This window comes from Myxocyprinus asiaticus, chromosome 39 (genome assembly GCF_019703515.2).
Source record: "Myxocyprinus asiaticus isolate MX2 ecotype Aquarium Trade chromosome 39, UBuf_Myxa_2, whole genome shotgun sequence".
NCBI lineage: Eukaryota > Metazoa > Chordata > Actinopteri > Cypriniformes > Catostomidae > Myxocyprinus > Myxocyprinus asiaticus.
The window spans coordinates 9,540,350-9,558,139 of NC_059382.1; the positions used below are offsets into that span (position 1 = coordinate 9,540,350).

The following is a 17,790-nucleotide window of genomic DNA, read 5'->3' on the forward strand; positions in this document are numbered from 1 at the left end:
CATTCACTTTCATTGCATTTTTTTTTTCATACAATGAAAGTAAATGGTGACTTAGGCTAACGTTCTGCACAACATCTCCTTTTGTATTCTTCATAAAGAAAGAAGGTGAAACAGGTTTATAACAACATGAGGGTGAGTTAATGATGACTGTTTTGGGTGAACTATTCCTTTAACAATCCGAAGGTTGTAATTTATTAAAAAATTCTATTAATCTATGCAAAAAAACAACAACAAAAAAAAAAACACTTAAATCACATTGGACCCGTTATGTTTGATTTCAGGTTGATGGCCAGCAGCCAGTTTAGTCAGTTAATTCACATTGTAGACGTGCCAGGACTTGCTGTCATCTCATTACCTTTGTTGCATCTCATAAACTCAGTTGGCAGATGTCGGCCTCCATCCCCATCCTTACTGGGACAGAATTCCACAGGGAATACCCTTACTGTACCCTTGCTGTATATATGCTGCAATATTTAGTCAATGACTGTTATGTATCATGACCACAAGGAATAATTAACCTTAACCTAAAATCTGTTTTTCTATGACTTTCTTTCGCAGAACACCAAAGGACTAGGCAGAATAACTAACAGTCACCATCATTGTTTGGAAAAATTATGCAATAAAATAAAAGATGACTGAGACTAACATTCTGCCTAATACTGTATCTGATTTGTGTTCCATGGAAGAAAGAAAGTCATACACGTTTGGAACAACATGAGGGTTAGTAAATGTTAATAGAATTGTTTATTTTTTTTTTTTTTTTTTTTTTTTTTTATAAAGGGACCTATTCCTTTAAGGAACAGAGCTGTGATCAGACATCAAATTTAAGCTGATAGGTGGTTAGCCCTTTTGGCTGGTGCGCCGCTGTTGCTGAGTTAGATGGGGTGGTACTAGCGAGGCCTCCTTCTCCAGCCGAGTTCTCCCCCGCCTTAACGGCAACCTCTTCAGTACCCAAAGCCCCATGTGGAGGCCCTGATTCCCGCAGGGCTGCCAGCTGTCAGGGAACCTCTCCTCCTTCACACTCTCCAGCCATTAACCATCACCCTGAGTCTGGAGAGCCTACTTTACAGTTAAACTATTCACGTGCAGTGCCAGTAGTACTAAAATAAAAAAGATGTCATGATACTAGTGTTTCTGCAGTACTGGAAAATTAAACCACAAAGACTGCAATCATAGTCAGCATAAGCTGTGTGCTTTAAAGTGAATGTGTGAAGCAGACCGCTCATAACTCTAAACTTCACAGAATCATGCGCACTGTGTTATATGAGATGACAAAGCAGAGCACTCATCTACTGTAAAGCGTGCAGCACGTGTAGACTATATATTTATATATCACAGCATTTGCGTTCTGATGATCACACTGGGCCATGTAGCGAACTGTTTATCCAGCGGTGTGAAGCTTCTGCCAAAAACAAGAGTCAAAGTAAAAGCTCGATTCGAAATAAAATCTAGATGCCTGAAATTTATGTAATTGCGACAGAAATATATTACAACTGTTTAGTAAACTGTTATATTCACTGTAGTAGTAATAATAATGATTATTAATAATAATAGTAGTAATAATAGTAATAATAATAATAATAATCATAATTATCAAGATATCAACAAGAGTGCTGTTGTACTAAATAAAAGTTTGGAATAAAATGCAATGGCATATTGAAAAGGAATTGTTTTATTTTCACTTGTTAAAAGTCTTAGGAATTAATTTAATTCAACACTATTTTGATAATGAAATTAAATTAAACTTTAAAATATGGAATTCTAAAAAAATGAAATATAATGGAAAACACAGGGTTTGGGAAAAATATAAAGCAGATTTCAGTAGGCCCCTCCATAAAAACACTTAAGCAATGCATACTTCATTGAGAACCACTTGAAGGAAACATGCTTTTGTTTTTATATATTATTGACATTCTAAATAATAAGTATTACATAGTAAATTTAAGAATAAATGTATTATGTTATCATAAATCTAATAATAAATGTATTGCTACAATAATACATTTATTATTATTAAATGTAACTTTTTAAAAGTTTAAAGGAGTGTGTTCAATAACACATTACCATACTGGCATTTATTTTATTTATTTGTTTTATTGATTTATTGTGTTGCTGTGGTATCGATATTGGTATCGAGAATCATGAAATTTGACTGGTATTGGTACCGACTACTGAAATTTTGGTATCGTGACAACACTAAGTGCCGGTCGTTCAAGTTTTGAGTGTTTGATTCAATTGGAAATATAGCGTATTGTAGATTAATTAACATTTCAAGATACAGATTTTATTCTATGGTGGTAAAAGCCCTGACTACATGTCCGAAAGCAGTGGTTCTCTAACCTTAGGGTTCCCACAGTCATGAAAAACCTGGAAATACTGTATCAAAGAATTTTTAAATTGTGATTTTGAGGCCTGGTAAAGTCATGGAAATTAGGTAAATCTACAAAGTCATTGGAATTTCTTCACTGAATATAGACTTTTATTGTTACGTTCAGCTCTAACATACAGTATTCACTGAATAATTGCTTTGTGTTTAAGCTAAAGAAAAAGTTAAATTAATTACTCTACAATTTCTTTTAAAGCTCACACAACCAATCGGAATTGCACAAATAAACATTGTTTTCAAACAGCTTACACTATGGGTTTTCTTAAAATTGTCTTTGCATATTAACCTGGCATAAGAAAAAGTATTTTAACATTGAAAAATTAGCATTGCACATTTTGGATATCTCTTATAACACACATGATATTCAACTCATTGATATTAAACTAAAATCAGAATCAACCCAAACCCCAGTAACAACTGATGTTACTTAAACTTTGGTACTTTTGTTTAACAGCAGCTCCTCTCTTCCTCTCTCACCCGCTTTGTTCTTGTTTTAGTGTCATGTTCTACAAACCAGTGCATCAGAGCAGTGCTGACAGGGGTGGTTTTATCAACGTGATATTTATCACCTTGGATAAAGAAGAAATTAGTGCGAGAATGAGGTCGTAGATCACTGCAGGTTAGATTATGTGTCAAAGGAAAAAATCAATGGCAAAGCCACGTTTACCTTCCTTATACGCAATAGACAGCAGCAAGAAGCAAAGTAGCCTCAGGTTAACTACGCCACCGTGACATTTTGCCCCAAGACCTGTATTTGATACCACTTTTAATCTGCAAGTACCGTAAAACACAATAGAAGTTAAAAGGCAACTTCCCAACATTCGCCATTTATGTACATTCTCACTACTTTGTTAGATAACCATCTTGTATAATACTTTCAATATATAAAGTTTTAGATTGCGTACATGCATAATTAACACATTATGCATCAACTACCCATGTAACATGGTCATATCAGTGACCTGTTTTACACCTGTTTCAATTAAGGACAATCCATAATTTCACTTCAACCCCCAATTAGTGTCAGGATGGACCTTTCCTCCAGTCTCGAGTGCAGCTGTGACCCTGTCTATCATCCCTGTTTGTGTGCACTGGTGAAAGGGAACGGAACAGATGGGAATCCGATTGAAGAGATGAGATGCTCCTAATTACCTAATGAGCAAAGGGATCGGCTTGATTTGTCGCTTTAGCACTCTTGTTAGGTTAAGTGGAGGGAATCGACTAAGGAGCCATCTTGGCTCAATCTATCCTAATCTTTTGCTAGAAATTCTGCAATGCTGGAGTTGAAGTCAAAAGGATGATGCACTGTAAATGCTAATTCTTTGGGAATCTCTGCAGATTTTAGATCCTGTTAAACTTACAGTTGAAGTCAGAAGTTTACTTACACCTTAGCCAAATACATTTAAACTCAGTTTTTCACAATTCCTGACATTCAGTCGTAGAAAACATTCCCTGTCTTAGGACGGTTAGGATCACTACTTTATTTTAAGAATGTGAAATGTCAGAAAAATAGTAGAGAGAATTATTTATTTCAGCTTATATTTCTTTCATCACATTCCCAGTGGGTCAGAAGTTTTCATACACTTTGTTAGTATTTGGTAGCTTTGCCTTTTGTTTAACTTGGGTCAAAAGTTTTGGGTAGCCTTCCACAAGCTTCTCACAATAAGTTGCTGGAATTTTGGCCCATTCCTCCAGACAGAACTGGTGTAACTGAGTCAGGTTTGTAGGCCTCCTTGCTCACACACACTTTTTCAGTTCTGCACACAAATTTTCTATCGGATTGAGGTCAGGGCTTTGTGATGGCCACAAAATACCTTGACTTTGTTGTCCTTAAGCCAAGTTCTTAAGTCACTGTCCATTTGGAAGTACCATTTGCGATGAGCTTTAACTTTCTGGCTGATGTCTTGAGATGTTGCTTCAATATATCCACATAATTTTCCTTCCTTATGATGCCATCTATTTTCTGAAATGCACCAGTCCCTCCTGCAGCAAAGCACCCCCACAACATGATGCTGCCACCCCCATGCTTCACGGTTGGGATGGTGTTCTTCGGCTTGCAAGCCTCACCCTTTTTCCTCCAAACATAACAATAGTAATTATGGACTAACAGTTACATTTTTGTTTCATTAGACCAGAAAACATTTCTCCAAAATGTAAGATCTTTGTCCCCATGTGCACTTGAAAACTGTAGTCTGGCTTTTTTATGGTGGTTTTGGAGCGGTGGCTTCTTCCTTAACACTTCTGCATGTCCATACTAATAATGAACCTCATTCACAGGTATGCATGCATTTTCATTCTTGCAATAACATTTCAACTTTGTGCAAAATTGTTTAATTTTTAACACTCCTGAATAAATGCAGTCATTCACTTAAAAAACTTCCTTACATAAACTTCATAACTCAAATGAACAAACTTCCTGATGGTTGGAGGAAGCAACACAAGGGTTCAGGCTAGAGTTTCTTTGTTTGCACCGTCTTGCCACTTCTGGAGCACCTGGAGTCTGGATTGATCCTCACAATGAACCTTAGAAATAAATTATAAATAAATATTCTACGATACATGACCATTTGCTTTTCAACATTTCTCCCTAATGTCACTCCAAACTAATATTTATTTATATTATTTTATTCTGTTAATCACACAAAGTGAACATATCACTTAAGACCTGGAATATGATGCACAAGCTGCATGAAGGCACTGTCATCTGCCATTGTATTGATAAGATGGCTAGAGATATTTATTAAGATATCTCCTTTTGTCTTCAATATAAGAAATTCATATGGGTTTTGAACGACATAAGGACGAGTTAATTATGACAGAATTTGTATATCACCTCTACCAATATAAAAACTTTTTAACAGATTTAAATATTATGGCATATTACAAGATGTGCTTGCTTTTGACTTTTCTTTCAATAGACAGCATCCATTTATTTACTGGGCAGAAATGAATCCCCTGAAAAAATAAATAAATAAATAGTTTTAATCTTGCTAAAGCATTCAAAAGTGTTGTCCTTAGTTATGTGTAAATGTGGGAGCTTTTCTCATAATGTTTAGTTCACCCAAAATTTTAAATTCTGTCATCAATTCCTCACCCTCAAGCCATCCCAGACTTGTATGACTTTCTTTCTTCAACAGAACACAAACAAAGATTTTTTGAAGAATATCTCATCTCTGTAGGTCCATAAAATGCAAGGGAATGGGTGCCAAATTTTTGATGCTCCAAAAAGCACATATAGCCATCATAAAAGTAATCCATACGGCTCCGGTGGATTAATTAATGTCTTCTGAAGCAAAACGCTGAAGTGGAACATTAATTGATCCACTGGAGTCATATGGGTTACTTTTATGATGGCTATAAGTGCTTTTTGGAGCTTCAAAAATTTGCCACCCATTCACTTGCATTTTATGGACCTATAGAGCTGAAATATTCTTTCAAAACTCTTCATTTGAGTTCTGCTGAAGAAAGACAGTCATACATGTCTGTGATGGCAGGAGGGTGAGTAAATGGTGAGAGAATTTTCATTTTTGGGTGAACTAATCCTTTAAGATTTCAGCATAAGTAATTAATATGGGGTTCGAATGACATAAAGATGAGTAAATTATGACAGAATTTGTATATCACCTCTATCAATATAAAAAGCTTTTTAACAGAATAAAATATGACATATCAAAAGATGTGCTTACCTTTGACATTGCTTTCAGTTGCCAGCATTCATTTATTTACGGGGCTGAATTGGATCCCCTGAAAAATAAAAATATATATAGTTTTAATCTTGCTAAAGCATTCGAAAGTGTTTTCCTTAGTTATGTGTAAATGTGGAAGCTTTTCTCATAATGGTTAGTTCACCCAAAAATGAAAATTCTGTCATCATTTACTCACCTAAAATTATTCCATCACCATTGCCAACCTATTTCTCTCTTCTTCTTTTTTTTTCAAGGATCGGTGAAGTTCAGGAAAGGACCAAACAAAAAGCTCTGTTAAATTAGTCTAAATGACGTAAACACTATATATCGCAAGTGTTCTGAATCCATATGATCCCAAATTTGTTATTTTTAGTGAAAAAATCAGATAGTGCACCAAGGAAGTACAGATCAAGTCATCAAATTGTATCTGGAAAAACAGTGAAAAGCTCAGGCCTCTGCACAGATAGATTTCTAGTAGAACATTTAAACAGCAAAAAAAGAAACATCATCTCACTTTCAACTGCTTTTATTTTCAGCAAACTTAACATGTGTAAATATTTGTATGAACATAAAAAGATTCAACAACTAAGGCATAAACTGAACAAGTTTCCCAGACATGTGACTAACAGAAATGGAATAATGTGTCCCTGAACAAAGGGGGAGGTCAAAATCAAAAGTAACAGTCAGTATCTGGTGTGGCCACCAGCTGCATTAAGTACTGCAGTGCATCTCCTCCTCATGGACTGAACCAGATTTGCCAGTTCTTGCTGTGAGATGTTACCCCACTCTTCCACCAAGGCACTTGCAAGTTCCCGGACATTTCTGGGGGGAATGGCCCAAGCCCTCACCCTCTGAACCAACAGGTCCCATACGTGCTCGATGGGATTGAGATCCGGGCTCTTCGCTGGTCATGGCAGAACACTGACATTCCTGTCTTGCAGGAAATCACGCACAGAATAAGCAGGATGGCTGGTGGCATTGTCATGCTGGAGGGTCATATCAGGATGAGCCTGCAGGAAGGGTACCACATGAGGACGGAGGATGTCTTCCCTGTAACGCACAGCCTTGAGATTGCCTGCAATGACATCAAGCTCAGTCCGATGATGCTGTGACACACCGCCCCAGACCATGACAGACCCTCCACCTCCAAATCGATCCTGCTCCAGAGTACAGGCCTCGGTGTAACACTCATTCCTTTGACAATAAACGCGAGTCCGACCATCACCCCTGGTGAGACAAATCCATGACTCATTAGTGAAGAGCACTTTTTGCCAGTCCTGTCTGGTCCTGCGAGGTGGGTTTGTGCCCATAGGTGACGTTGTTGCCGGTGATGTCTGGTAAGGACCTGCCTTACAACAGGCATACAAGCCCTCAGTCCAGCCTCTCTCAGCCTATTGCGGACAGTCAGAGCACTGATGGAGGGATTGTTCGTTCCTGGTGTAACTCGGGCAGTTGTTGTTGCCACCCTGTACCTGTCCCGCAGGTGTGATATTCGGATGTACCAATCCTGTGCAGGTGTTGTTACACGTGGTCTGCCACTGCGAGGACAATCAGCTATCCTTCCTGTCTCCCTGTAGCGCTGTCTTAGGCGTCTGACAGTACAGACATTGCAATTTATTGCCCTGGGCACATCTGCAGTCCTCATTCCTCCATGCAGCATGCCTAAGGCATGTTCATGCAGATAAGCAGGGAATCTTGGGCATCTTTCTTTTGGTGTTTTTCAGAGTCAGTAGAAAGGTCTCTTTAGTGTCTTAAGTTTTTATAACTGTGACCTTAATTGCCTACGGTCTGAAAGCTGTTAGTGTCTTAACAACCGTTCCACAGGTGCATGTTCATTAATTGTTTATGGTTCATTGAACAAGCATGGAAAACATTGTTTAAACCTTTTACAATAAAGATCTGTAAAGTTATTTGGATTTTTACAAAATGATCAGTGTCCTGAAAAAGGGACATTTCTTTTTTTGCTGAATTTATGATTTCTTCTGTGATGAAAGGGATGACCTCAATCAAAAATAATAATTTTTACAGTTACTATTTAGACATTCAAATTCATGTTCTTCAGACACCGTCTGCAAGCAGTCTCTCAAGCTCTCTCATGACTACTCGCTCTCACATGATTACTCATGTTTTGTGAATTCGGATGACATCATCCTCTGCTCTGTAATCGGTCATTTAAATTTTACGACTCTTCATTTTCTAATCCAAATAGTTGAACACCTAGAAGACTGAAACCACTCTCACCATGACCAGTCTGATTTGTGAATTTTTTCACAGCAGTTTGTTTTCCTGTCAAATCTTTTTAAGTCCATGAGTCAGGTTGGTGAAAATAAGAACTCTTCACATTTAATGCTATTTCCAGTAAACATGCAATCTGGGTTAATGCAAATTCACTTGTATAAGATAGAGCCTGATTTGTGAATTCACAATCGCATTTGTTTACCTTTGATTGTGTCTTACTGCTCTACACCCATTGTCTTATGTAATAATAACAATATAGGCTGTGTCAATGGATAAAGCCATCAGAGAATCATCTTATAATTCTAAAAGATGACAACCTAGACATCACAGTAAGCTCAAAAAGACCTTGATTTGTAAATTTTTTCACAGATCAGTTTTTGTCTCTTATCCCTTTTTTGAGTTCTGTAGTCAACAGTTTACCTGAAAAAGCAGTGTTACAGGCTTTGAGAGGGCACATTCTGCAAACACATGATAATTATGATAGAAAAACACTAGTTTCACACCAAACTGGATTTGTGAAAACTTTCACAGATTGAATTTACTCAGTTTGATGGCTTCTTGTATATTTGCATTGTGAAATACTAATTTTCTAAGCCATAAAACCAATAAACATCTTATAATTCTACAAAATGAGCACATGTCACACTAGGCTTAAACAGAACATTCTGATATGTAAATTTTTTTCACAGATAATTTTTTGTCATTTAAACCATAAAACTGCTGTGAAAAAAATTCACCAATCAGACCGATCAAGATGAGAGTGGTTTCAGTCTTCTAGGTGTTCAACTTTTGAAGCCATTTGGATTAGAAAATGAAGAGTCGTAAAATGTAAATGACCGATTGCGGAGCAGAGGATGATGTCATCCGAATTCAGAAATCATGAAGAATCACATGCAACATCATTTACATGACTACGACAGTGCATAGTGTATATATAGCCAATCGAAATCTGAATTTCAAACCGCAAACTATCTTTACCGCAGTGCTGTTGTGATTCAGACATAGCCTAGTACACGAAAACCTGAAGTTTGCCAAGTTGTGCCCCTTTGCAAACCTATTAAAAGAATGTATGGTCTCCAGAAAGAGACAACATTGCTCGCAGACATGCATTTTGAATCATTTTGTTAGCGTTCAGCCCAGCAAACACATAATACACGTAGGGTATCAAATATTACGATTAGCCTACATGATGATTCAAAATCAAATCTCCACTAGCTAACTATCTAGTAACTAATCTTACGGTGAAGTTTACATGGGAAAAACACGTAAAAATACAAACCCATTAAAAATAAAAATAGGCGCGAATTGCCTCAATAACACTGCCGTTCCGAAAGTGGTTCACAAGAACCAGCACGGAGTCCTTGCTGTTAATTTTACATGAATACTGGTTGACAAAAATTTTCAATTTCTGAATGTTGAAGTTTAGAGAGATGAAGTTTACGTCAAAAAATCGATCCGCTAACTGGTGGCCACACAGTGAAGCCTGAGGCAAATGGACAGCCTAACGCATTGTGACTTTGCGAATGTTTTCCAAATTATGTATGGAAAATTCTGTGTGAAGACTCTTCGAAAAAGTCTCCTTTTGCATTCCACTGTGGGAAAAAAACTGCATATGGGTTTGAAACAATATGAGGGTGAGTAAATAATGACAGAATTTTCATTTTTGGATGAACTATTCCTTGAAAAATCTGAAATTAATGGGCTATTTGGGCAAGGTTCATGACCAACACAAGGCCAGTTACCTGTGACTGTTACCATTCTCATTCAGACAAAGTATGGTTTGTGCTAGCATGCTATCACTCATTCTGCTTTAGGTTTTAATCCATACCCAGCTTTTCATCAGCAGTCCTATCCATACAGTACATATAGGTCCATATATTAAATCAGGGATCCGCTATGTCCTGAATGTGTGCTATAATATTAAGTACACTCTAAGCGGAGAGTTTTCAGCTGATCTCACCCTGCTATGAAGTAGTGTGTGTGTGTGTGTGTGTACATGTAATTCACACTTTGAGGTGTGTGTTATTACATATAGATGCCGCTCTCTGCGTGTGTGCTGTGTTTCTCACACCCGATCTCCTCCGCGTCTCTCCCTGTCTATTGACCATGTTGCACATTATAAATGAAAGGCGGCGTGGTTCTCCTGCAAGTGGCTAATGAAAGCTCATTTTTAACATCGCTTAATGGTCCTGACAAAAAGTCTAATGAGGAAATCAATAATTCAGCGATTGTTGTCCTGCTTATACTAATAGATCCAGGTTGTTGAGGCTGAAATCTAACAAAGAGGGGGCCATTTTTTATTGAGCAGTTTCTGCACATCAGCGTGTTTTAAAAGGACAACACCCCCCCGCTGATTGATAACCTGTTGTGGATTTGCAACTGATGCTACAGTACGATTTTTGATCAGATTCATAAATGCTTTGCTGCTATTGAGGTTTTGCACACTTAAGAGGTGCTGCTGCCATTAATATAAATTTAATCAATTCTGTGTGAAATTAGGGGAAAAATACCTGTCACCTCCCTTTTAATTAAAGACGCATAGATTGATGTTCAAAAGATTTATTTCCTTATTGCAATATTGCTGTACAGTAAATGTTTGATGCTGCAACGTGATCTCATGAGAATTCGTATGTATTCGTACAGTTTAGTTCTAGCAAACATGCAATCTCTTACATTTGCACAGATACCGAAACGAGCAATATTGACGTATTGACAGCATCTAAGCATCGTTTTAAGTATTAACACCTATAGAAACATACAAATGTTTACGTGTCCTGTTTGAATTGATTAATATTGAATAATTCATAGATTTAATCAGTTAATTACATTTAATTTATAATCAATGAGATTAGTTAAATGCCATCACATTTATTTCATGCAATTGACATTATGATATGACATTTTATTGGTTTTATTCAGTTCTGTGTGATTTCTGCTGCCTTATACAATGTATTAAAGGATTACATAACTTTAACCAAGCCTAAACTTTAAAATATTAAAATGAATAAAAACTCTGTAATCGTTTAATCATTTATTAAGCATTTAATTTTATTTTTGTTTGCCATGGGACACAAATGGAGTTTTCAGAATATGCCAAAAAACTAAATAAACCACAAAAGGCACCATAAAACAATAATAAAATTAATCCATACATTTGCTAGTAATAATCTGAATCTTCAGACTTCTTTCTGTGAAGAACAGACCCAAATTCAAGCCTTTTATTCAACAATCTGCTTGTCCATCCGCCGCAGCCCCGTCACGCCCGCTGTAACCGTCAACCCGCGCTGGTTTCGTTTTCAAAATTCTAAAATTGCCACCTCAAGCATTACGACCAGCAGTTTTATGGCAGTGATGTCGAATGCTAATTGGCTCTTAAATGTCACTTGACCGTTTGCGACATGCCGTATTCTGCCATGTATATGTTTGAATGAGATATGACAGCTCCGTTATGGAGTGTATCAGGAGACGATTTACAACCATTAATAATTGAAATTCTACTCTCCACCGCACAGGGAGCACACTGGATGCAGCCATCGCCCTTTGGACTATACTGAATTTTGGTATTTTCCTGAATAAATTATAGTGAATAAATTTAACTGACGTATTTTACAGTATATGTTTAATGAATGGTTATGGTTAGGTTTAGGAGTAGGTGTTGAATTAGTGGCTGTCAAATATATATATAAATTAATATATTGTAGCACAAACTATTGCTACTGTACATTAATCAACTTGTTCCATGTTTTTATATTGTCAAAATGTGGTTATGTTTAGAGGCTGGGGTAGGGTTAAGGGATCTAAAATATCTATAAAACAGTAAAAATTTACCGATTCATAATCGATTCATGAATTCAAATATAGTTATAATGGATTCGTCAATATTTTACGTTTCTAAAGCTGTAAATACGTAAAAATGTTACATATTAGTTTACGTTTTAGATGCTTTCAAACATCCTTATTGTATGTTTTAGTGTCTATCCAAACATACAAACATGTACGTTTAAATTTTACAAATATTAATGTACAAACAACTACTTATATTAATGAGATCAGGCTGGATTTTCAAACTCAACGCCAAGAATCACCATTGCTCTCTACATCCTTGTCAGTGAATACTAAAAATGTAAGCCATGAAAGCCTGTTATGCAGTAACGTTTTTTAAATAAATATTCTTGTGTTGTAATATAAGAAAGCATTTCTATAAAAGGGAATACAGTTTTTTTATTTTTATTTTTATTTTTTTATTATTTATTTTTTATTATTATTATGCTCTGATCAGGCTCAGTCATTTACTTTATTAAATATAACGTCCCCGTTACTTGCGTAACCTCTGTTCCCTGATGGAGGGAACAAGACGTTGTGTCGATTTAGTGACACTAGGGGTCACTCTTGGGAGCCCGAAACACCTCTGGTCTTTGATAAAAGGCAATGAAAATTGGCAAGTGGTATTTGCATACCACTCCCCTGGACATACGGGTAAAAAGGAGCTGGTATGCAACCACTCATTCAGGTTTTGTGCTGAGGAGCTGAGACAAGGTCCCGCCATTTCAGCGGGTAGTTCAGCGTTGTGGCAGGAGGGACACAACGTCTCGTTTCCTCCATCAGGGAACGGAGGTTACGCAAGTAACCAGGACATTCCCTATTTGTCACTCACTCGACGTTGTATCGATACAGTGACACTAGGGGTCCCCATATGAAACGCCGCAACTGGCTGAACTGTGTTACGTGAACTGGCGGTGTGTGACGGGCAGACCACTGTGTGCCTCATAGCCAGCGCACCAGGCCGACACGTGACCTCCCCCAATGCTGTTATGAATGGAAATGGAATGGTGGACGGTGGGAATGGTGGATGGTGGTCATGATGACGGCCGTGCACACTGGGTATGTGACCCAGGAAACAAAGAAACCGCTCTTTTGCTGAACTCTTGGGTACCGCAGCCACTTGGGCATGCAGCGAAATTAAATGAAAAGGCAACAAAAGATTCTCCTCCCGGCCCTCCACCAGGGGATGGAGTGGTCTGCTTACCAGCTCCAAAGCAGTGGGTTTCGTCGTCCCTGGGTCGCCCGTCTCAGGGGCGCTTCGATGCCTTTCGTGGGTTCTTGGGGACCGGCCATGAGACGGGGGGCATCTGCTTCCTGCGGTAGGCTCCACGCCGGGGCCGGGCCGCAGGGGCGGGCTGCGGCGGAGCCGGTGCAGTCACCGCAGGGGGACGCCCTTGGCGACGAACAGGCGGGGTGCGAGATCTTGAGCCACGCCGGGGCAGGATGTTCTGGATAGCCTCCGTCTGCTGCTTCACCGCCGAGAACTGCTGGGCAAAGTCCTCGATGGTGTCTCTGAATAGGCCAACCTGCGAAATGGGGGCAGCAAGGAACCGTGCCTTGTCGGCCTCTCCCATCTTGACCAGGTTGAGCCAAAGGTGGCGCTCCTGGACCACCAAGGTGGACATTGCCCGCCCAAGAGACCGCGCCGTGACCTTTGTCACCCTGAGAGCAAGGTCGGTCGCCGAGCGCAGCTCCTGCATCAATCCCGGGGTGGAACTACACTTGTGCAGTTTCTTTAGCGCCTTGGCGGACTTGCAGTAGAGCCATGGCATGCAGGGCAGAGGCGGCTTGTCCAGCGGCACTGTAGGCTTTGGCCGTCAGGGACGACATAAACCTACAGGCCTTGGACGGGAGCTTTGGGCGCCCACGCCAGGTGGCGGCGCTTTGCAGGCATAGGTGCACCGCGAGCGCCTTATCCACCGGGAGAATCGCCGAATAGCCCCTGGCCGCCACACCATCGAGGGTAGTGAGGGCGGGGGAGTTGAAAGATCGGGACCGAGCAGTAAAAGGTGCCTCCCACAACCTTGTCAGCTCCTCGTGCACTTCCGGGAAGAAAGGAACTGGGGTGGGGCGTGGCTGTCAGTGGCACCGCGAGCCCAGGAACCAATCATCGAGACGCGAGGGTTCAGGGGAAAGCGGAGGGTTCCACTCTAGCCCGACGCTCGTGGCTGCCTGGGAAAGCATGTCCGTCATTTCCATGTCAGCCTGTGACTGGGTGACCGTACCCAAGGGTGGAGCCCAGCTGAGGCTTCCGTGTCCGACTGGATGAGCCCACTCTCCGACGCTGTGCTCGAGAGCTCATCAGCTTCGCGGGCTCCGAACAAGAGGTCGAACTCACCGTGAAATGAGCCGGCAGACTCATCCGGAAGCCCGATCGGGGCAGACGAGCATGCTGGGGAATGGGAGGTCCGTGGGGGGATACCCATTGGAGTCCCCAAATCACCCCCAGTGCTAGCCCCGCTGGCCTCATACCCGTAGGTAGAAGGACCGAGGTGGGAAGCCGCTGGGTTGACTTGCTTTCTTATGAAGGCAAGCCGCGACCGCAATGTTGCCATGGTCATGTTCTCGCAATGAGTACATGACACATCCACGAAAGCTGTCTCCGCGTGGGTCGCGCCCAGACACAAAAGACAGCGATCGTGACCATCAGAAGTTGAGAGATAACGACCGCAACCAGGAATTACACACAAACGGAAAGGCATCTTTAAAAAGACGCGTCTTTAAAAAGACGTTACGTGTGTGCCGCTCTTTTAGAGAAATATACTCTTTTATTTCTGCCGAAGCACCCAGGGGCGTTCTCTGCAGTGCACCAGTGCAGAGGAGGGAGAAGCTGCTGAAATGCGCCGTCAGATCCAGCAGAGGTGAATGAACAGTCAGCTCAATGAACATCGACCGTTCGGCTCCGAAGAGAAAATCTGAATGAGTGGTTGCATACCAGGTCCTTTTATACCCAAATGCAAATACCACTCGCCAATTTTCATTGGCCTTTTATCAAGTTTTTCGGGCTCCCAAGAGTGACCCCTAGTGTCACTACATCGACACAACGTCGAGTGAGTGACAGATAGGGAACTTGATTTACACAATGGCAAGAAAATGCCTAAAAGGCATGGCTAACAGGATGGAACCTAACAGGATTTAAGATAATCTGTGTAAATGATAAAAGATTATCTATGTCTTTTATTACAATCTTTTGAAATTTTGATATTATACAGATTTCAGTATTTTATCGAACAAGATGAAATGTTTTAAAGTGAGAAACCAACTATTGCACACTACAATTCATAAACTTACTTATGAACATTTACTGATTCATTTGAATACTTGACTAATAATTATTGATGTGGGTGCTGTTGTTTTCCCAACATGATTATTACATGAAATGCATCAGTTAAAACAAGGATGTTCTCAAGAAAACATGTTTTGTTTGAAACATTTCTATGGAACAGAAACGGCTGTAATACTACTCAATAATTTGACAGTTTTTCATTTTAGAAGTTATTGCAAAGCATTGGGAGACAAGGCAAAAATGGCAACATCTGCTCAAACTACTAGTGAAATTATTTAAAATTAACCCCTTTGTTCACTTTATTGTGGTATTGTGAATTAAAGATAACTAACTTTCCATCTTTAAATATTGACTGCTTGTTATTAAATCCAAAATATTAAGACATATGATGGGGGCATGGCAATTTACCGCATAATAGGAATTTTATTTAATGTATTTAATTGTTTTTGTTTTTTGTTTTTTTCACACCAGTTAAAATGTTCTATTCATTCTATGATACTTTTTATTTTAATCAGATTCCCTTTTTATGACTGGGTTTGTGTAATTCTCTAATTCTCTAAAACACTTGGTTTTTGTGGTTTGGATCCTGCTGCTTAAGGTTCAGGTGTGTGTGTGTGTGTTGGTAATGAAAACAGATGGTGAGTTGTTCAGTTGAGGTCACTGATCATGATCTTGGTCCCAGAGGGACTTTGTGTGGGGTGGGGTGGGGACAGGGGTCCGGCTCCACAGCTTACTCTTAATTGAAGGGGCAGCTAGATTACCCTCTGCGGGTCCTAGCTGGGCTCTGAGATAATAGGGGTCTTTGCCATGTGCTTCAGTCTCACTTTTTGAGTCAACCTGAATATCTTATCATTGTTTTGTTTTTTTCACATGCAAAGATGAAGACCAGACAACCATTGTGTATCAACTTAAATCAAATCAAACTCTGTTTGTCATTTATGTTGTTGAAGGATAATAAAAGTAGTCCTTGTTTTGTGCTATATTCCAAGTTTTGTGAAGACATACAAAAGGGATGTGTGAGGAACAGACAGAACTTTGAGTCGTTATGTACTGGAAATCTTCCCTTCTGCCGTAGCTATCAAAACTCAACTCATGCCATTCAGTTCGAAACATTGCAACACACTGCAATCAGTCACACACAAGAACCAGTTCTTTAACCATTATACCACAGCAACCCTTGCCTTAATGATTGCCTGATCCATAGATAACACCTCATACATTAAATACTGACATCTTTTCATGTGTTCCTTGTTTTTAGTAAGAAGAATAAACTTTGGTACTTTGAGTTTGGAACCGCAGAGACCTTCTAAGCCACCTGCAAGAAGCTGCATTATTATGTTGAGGTGGAGGTAATGAGAATGAGTGCGACTCCACATGTCTTCTCACTTTTCTAACACTTACACACCCCCTGCAGAACCTCTGGAAACAAATCTGTAGCATACGGTCTTCAACACAAAACATTTCATTTTACGTAAGATCCTGAATTGCTCTGATAATCTCTTTTAGATGTTGGAATCTTTTCACTAGCGATTGTTATGTATCTGACTACTTTTTTTTTTTTTTTTTTTATGAATTTAATTGTTTTTTGTTTTGTTTGTTTCTTTTACTTAATCCAATTAGAATCAAATTCCTTGACTTTGTACACACATGGTATCTGAAAACAAAAAATCTGGACTATTGTCTTTACATTTTATAGGTTTTATTAATGGGCGGGGCCCATTCATTGTTTACAAAAAAAGTAAAAAAAAATTGTGTTCAGGAGCCTGTCCAGCCATCTGATGAGCACATATGTGCATGTGTACTTGCACACATAAACTCCTTGGACATGTGTACACACTCATACACACACCCACACACATACACTCACATAAACATTCACACACACCTTTTGGTTTCCTAGGCAAGTTTTGTATGATTTTTACCTATGCAGCAAAGGTTCAGTGGTGGCCTGGGAATCGAAAGAGCTTGTGGGGGTGTGTTGGTGAGTTTGTGTGTGCTCGGACATGTGCACATACACACACACCTGTGGTGTTCTAGGTCAGAAATGACCGACCATTAGGAATGAATTGATGAGGTTACAAAAAAGTTAAAGTGTTCAGGAGCCTGTCCAACCATTAGATGAGCACATATGTGCAATGATTTTTATACTATACGAACTATAGATTCTATCCCCTAACCCTACCCCTAAACCTAACCCTCACAAAAAACTTTCTGCATTTTTAAATTTTCAAAAAAAACAAACAAAAAAAAAAAACATAGTTTAGTATGTTTTTTAAGCGATTTGAATCCCTTATGGGGACACTAGAAATGTCCTCATAAACCACATTTATAGCATAATACCCTTGTAATTACCAGTTTGTAACCTAAAAAAT

The 17,790-nt window shown here is 39.3% G+C and overlaps 1 pseudogene; it reads left to right on the forward strand.

The window, feature by feature from the left end:
- Positions 1-17,790, forward strand: part of LOC127429638 (diacylglycerol kinase beta-like) — a 71,689-nt pseudogene that overhangs the window by 26,768 nt on the left and 27,131 nt on the right.